This window comes from Trachypithecus francoisi, unplaced genomic scaffold (genome assembly GCF_009764315.1).
Source record: "Trachypithecus francoisi isolate TF-2019V2 unplaced genomic scaffold, Tfra_2.0 Lachesis_group20, whole genome shotgun sequence".
NCBI classification, from domain to species: Eukaryota; Metazoa; Chordata; class Mammalia; order Primates; family Cercopithecidae; genus Trachypithecus; species Trachypithecus francoisi.
The window spans coordinates 49167755-49173047 of record NW_022681466.1 but is presented as its reverse complement, the minus strand read 5'-3'; the positions used below and the strand labels follow the sequence as shown (position 1 = coordinate 49173047).

The 5293-nt window shown below is 43.5% G+C and overlaps 1 pseudogene; it reads right to left on the bottom strand.

The window, feature by feature from the left end:
* Positions 1–4095: 4095 nt before the first annotated feature.
* On the bottom strand, positions 4096–4703 carry LOC117067544 (annotated as a pseudogene).
* Positions 4704–5293: the final 590 nt, after the last annotated feature.

Below are 5293 nucleotides of genomic sequence, written 5' to 3'. Positions count from 1 at the left end.
ACAGAACCATGAGCCGATTAAACCTCTTTTCTTTTCTTTCTTCCCCCCGCCATCCCCCGCGAGAGGAGTCTCACTCTGTCACCCAGGCTGGAGTTCAGTGGTGCGATCTCGACTTACTGCAGCCTCTGCCTCCCAGGTTCAAGTCATTCTCGTGCCTCAGCCTCCTGAGTAGCTGGGATTACAGCACCCGCCACCATGCCTGGCTAATTTTTGTATTTTTAGTAGAGATGGGGTTTTGCTATGTTGGCCAGGCTGGTCTTGAACACCTGACCTCAGGTGATCCACCCACCTTGGCCTCCCAAAGTGCTGGGATTACAGGCATGAGCTACTGCACCTGGCCTAAACCTCTTTTCCTTATAAATTACCCAGTCTTAGGTAGTTCTTTATAGCAGTGTGATAACAGACTAATATAGATGGAATTTATCTTCTGATAATCTTGGGGCTTGGATTTTAAACCACACATAGGGAAAGAGACAAGGGCTTTAGTTTGGTCAACATGGAAATTGAAACTAAGATATCTATCTAAAGCCAGGATGCTCAGAGGGCTGTCCCTTCAATGAAAGAGGTAGCCAGGAAAAAAAAAAAAAAGCTATCCTCTGACACAGGCAGCCAACAAGGAAACATATTTGTTTCAGCCTGGGTAGAAAAATAAATAAAAATCTGCTCTGGTAAATTGTAACTTTATGGATTTCTCATTTGGGAATTGTATTCAGCTGTTTTTGTGTTGCTACAAAGAAATACCAGAGGCCAGGTGCAGTGGCTCACACCTATAATCCCAGTACTTTGGAAGGCCGAGGTAGGTGAATCACTTGAGGTTGGGAGTTTGAGACCAGGCTGGCCAACATGGCAAAACCCCATCTCTACTAAAAATACAAAAAAATTAGCCAGGTATGGTGGCTTATGCCTGTAATCCCAGCTACTTGGGAGACTGAGAGACAAGAATCGCTTGAGTCCAGGAGGCAGAGGTTGCAGTGAGCCGAGATTGCACTGCTGCACTCCAGCATGGGCAACAGAGTGAGACGCTGTCTCAAAAAAGTAAAAGGAAAAGAAATACCCGAGACTGAGTAATTTATCAGAAATGAGGTTTAATTGGCTCATAGTTCTGCAGCTGCACAGGAAGTCATGTGGCATCTGCTTTTGGGGAAGCTTCAGGAAGCTTCTAATAATGGCAGAAAGCAAAGAGGGAGCAGGCACATCACGTGGTGAAAGCAGGAGCAAGAGAGAGCAAGGTGCCACACTTTTATTTTTATTATAATTTTTTTTTTGAGACAGAGTCTCGCTCTGTCGCCACGCTGGAGTGCAGTGGTGCGATCTCGGCTCACTGCAACGTCTGTCTCCTGTATTCAAGCGATTCTCCTGCCTCAGCCTCCTGTGGTGTGCCACCACACCCAGCTAATTTTTGTATTTTTAGTAGAGACGGGGTTTCACCACGTTGGCCAGGATGGTCTCGACCTCTTGACCTCGTGATCCGCCCGCCTTGGCCTCCCAAAGTGCTGGGATTATAGGTGTAAGCCACTGCACCCAGCCTATTATTTTAATATATTTTTTATTTTATATTTTTTCAGACTGCTCAGCCTCTTGAGTAGCTGGGATTACAGGCGCCCACCACCATGCCTGGCCAATTTTTGTATTTTTACTAGAGATGGGATTTCACCATGTTGGCCAGGCTGATCTCGAACTCTTGGCCTCAACTGATTCGCCCACCTTGGCCTCCCAAAGTGCTGTGATTACAGGTGTGAGCCACTATGCCCAGCCATGGTGCCACACTTTTAAACAGCCAGGTCTTGTGAGAAGTCACTTGCTATCATGAGGACAGCAGCAAGGGATGGTACTAAACCATAAGAAATCAACCCCCATGATCCAATCACCTCCCTCCAGGTGCCACCTCCAATACTGGGAATTACAATTCAACATGAGATTTGGGCAGAGACACACATTCAAACTATATCAGGAATTAAATCATATTATCTTTGTAGTGGAGAAATTCCCCAAAGTCTGTAAGCTAACATAAATATAGTCATGAACACATAATATTGAGATGTGTTTGTAGAAGCAAACTCAACCCAGATCTCCTAGGAATAACAAAGATAAAACCCTGTTGAAGATAAGCTCTTAATCCATAATTACAAATACAGGAGAAAACAATCCTGCAGGAGGGAGAATCAGCAGACGCAACAAACTGCAGGATCAGGCTCCCACAGACAGCGATAATGATCAGATACAGATTAGAGACTTTGTTTTCAAGAATAAAAAACACAAAAGAAGGAACCCAAAGCGTAAGAAAATAATATGATACTTTGAAAAAAGTCAGCTTTAGAGAAGGACCAAACCAATCTTGTAGAAATAAAAAAACAGGTTTTATTTATTTTTTTCTTAAGATTTTCATTATTTTCGCCAGGCATGGTGGCTCCCAGCACTATGGGAGGCCAAGGCGGGCAGATCACCTGAGGTTGGGAATTCAAGACCAGCCTACCAACATGGAGAAACCCCATCTGTCCTAAAAATACAAAATTAGCTGGGCATGGTGGCTCATTCCTGTAATTCCAGCCACTCCGGAGGCTGAGGTAGGAGAATCGCTTGAACCTGGGAGGCAGAGGTTGCGGTGAGCGAAGATCGCGCCATTGCACTCCAGCCTGGGCAACAAGAGCAAAACTCCGTCTCAAAAAAAAAAAAAAAAATTAGGCCGGGCGCGGTGGCTCAAACCTGTGATCCCAGCACTTTGGGAGGCCGAGACGGGCGGATCATGAGGTCAGGAGATAGAGATCATCCTGGCTAACACGGTGAAACCCCATCTCCACTAAAAAATACAAAAAAACTAGCCGGGCGAGGTGGCGGGCGCCTGTAGTCCCAGCTACTCGGGAGGCTGAGGCAGGAGAATGGCGTAAACCCGGGAGGCGGAGCTTGCAGTGAGCTGAGATCCGGCCACTGTACTCCAGCCTGGGCGACAGAGCCAGACTCCGTCTCAAAAAAAAAAAAAAAAAAAAAATTATTATTTATTTACGAGTAACAAAAGCCCAATATGTGTTAACATAAATTTTTTTTGAAACATAGCTATTTTTTTCACACATAGCTATTTTTTTCACATATTAAGACTCACAAAAAATAACTATTTTTCTAAACAACAATAAAAATTCATTAGTGAGAAGAGTCACACTGCTTTACATTTTTGCAGGTCTCTTTAATGTCTGATGGTAGATGAAAGCTAGATTCTCATGTCTGCTTCTTCAGCCTGTTACAATATCACACCAGATAGCTTCTCAAAAATTCCCCTGGACACTCATGAAAAAATGAGAGTGGAAAAGATAAATTATGTCTTAGTATTATAAAAATAGCTTTGACCTAGAATACTCGTGAAAGGCTCTTGAGGACCCCCAGACCATACATTGAGAACCACTGCTCTAGACGAATGTCCTCATTTTACAAAAAAGGACCCTGGACCTCAGAGAGAGTAAGTGAGAAATCCAACATCACACAGCCTGTTAATAGTAGGATACAGACATTAGATGGTTTGTCTCACTTCTCTGGGTTTAGGTTCTCAATTGGAAACCTGGGAAATACACCCTAATGACCTGTCCTATTCCCTGAAAGTTGCAAAGACTGTCACAATGTATTACCCCCAACCCACTTTTTAAAAATAAATTAATAATTTAAAAAATAATTTAAATTAATAAATCAACAAACTTGGTAAATTTTGCAACGGGCATACTGTGTTTGAATCTAAACTACAATATTTGAATTCGGATTTCTATTTGAACAGAACACTAAGGCAAATTCGACCGCATCCTATTCCATGCAAGCTAGTAATGACAAACTGCATAGTAAATATCATAGATACATATGGAAAGTAGATTACCCAAAATATCAGTATTTATCATATATCCTGTGTCTGAAATACAATTCAATTATACATATTTCAGAAAAATTTTATCAAGTACTAGCTGAAAGGGTGGTGGGTACATTAAGAGACTGCAAATAAACTGGTGATCACAAGAACTTTTTTAGATAAAATGGAGTTGCACCGAAATGTAGATATTTTTCATTCTCTAACCCGACCTTATTTTTGTCTTTTAAAGAAAATCAAGAAATCTTGGCCACCTAGAGATGATTTCCTTTGTATCCTACCAGATGGTTCAGATCTTTAAATGGAACATAGTCTTGTTCTTTTAAAGAACACAGGGCCCAGAAGGAGGAAATTGTTTCCAGGGAACCCACTCCCAACTTTCATTTTTTTCAGGCTCTACATTCTTTGGTTCTGAATCATGAGTCACGTTCACTTCTCCTTTCATTAATATAGTAACATAATGGTAATTCTCCTTCTCAATGAAATAATTAACAACTGAGGCAAAGCGAACATTTTTCAGGTGAAGAGCTTCTTCCCAGGTTTCCCTTTGAGCACATTCTTGCCAGCTCTTACCGAACTCCCAGTGACCTCCAGAGAGCTGGAAACTGCTGACTCCAAACGACCCTTTCCTCTTCCCCAGGAGGATGCAACGCAGATGCTTGCAGCTGGTCACCACGACTCAGACTCTGACTCTGGGCGGCCACCCCTGCGGCTCCGTGCTGGCTGTCATAGCACAAGCGGGAGGATATATTTTAAGTTGATGAACACTAAAGTCGAGTGAATGGGCTGGGTGCGATGGCTCACGCCTGTAATCCCAGCACTTTGGGAGGCCAAGGCGGGCGGATCACTTGAGGTTAGGAGTTTGAGACCAGCCTGGCCAACATGGTGAAACCCCGTTTCTACTAAAAATACAAAAAAAAAAAAAACCCTCAACAACAACAACAACAACAACAACAACAAAATAGGCATGGTGGCGTGCGCCTGTAGTATCAACTGCTCAGGAGACTGAGGCCAGAGAATTGCTTGAAGCCGGGAGGCAGAGGTTGCAGTGAGCCAAGATTGCGCCACTGCACTCCAGCCTGGGCAACAGAGTGAGACTCTGTCTGGAAAACAAAACAAGTTTAGCGGATGGATTAAATTAGAACGAGTTGATGATATAATCTAGTAAACTATCAAATGAAATTAAGAAAATTCCTTGTAGTATGGAGAGACAAGGAGAGAGAAGACATAAAAGATATGGAAAAGAGGCCGGGCGCGGTGGCTCAAGCCTGTAATCCCAGACTTTGGGAGGCCGAGACGGGCGGATCACGAGGTCAGGAAATCGAGACCATCCTGGCTAACACGGTGAAACCTCGTCTCTACTAAAAATACAAAAAAAAAAAAAAAACTAGCCGGGCGAGGTGGCAGGCGCCTGTAGTCCCAGCTACTCGGGGGGCTGAGGCAGGAGCATGG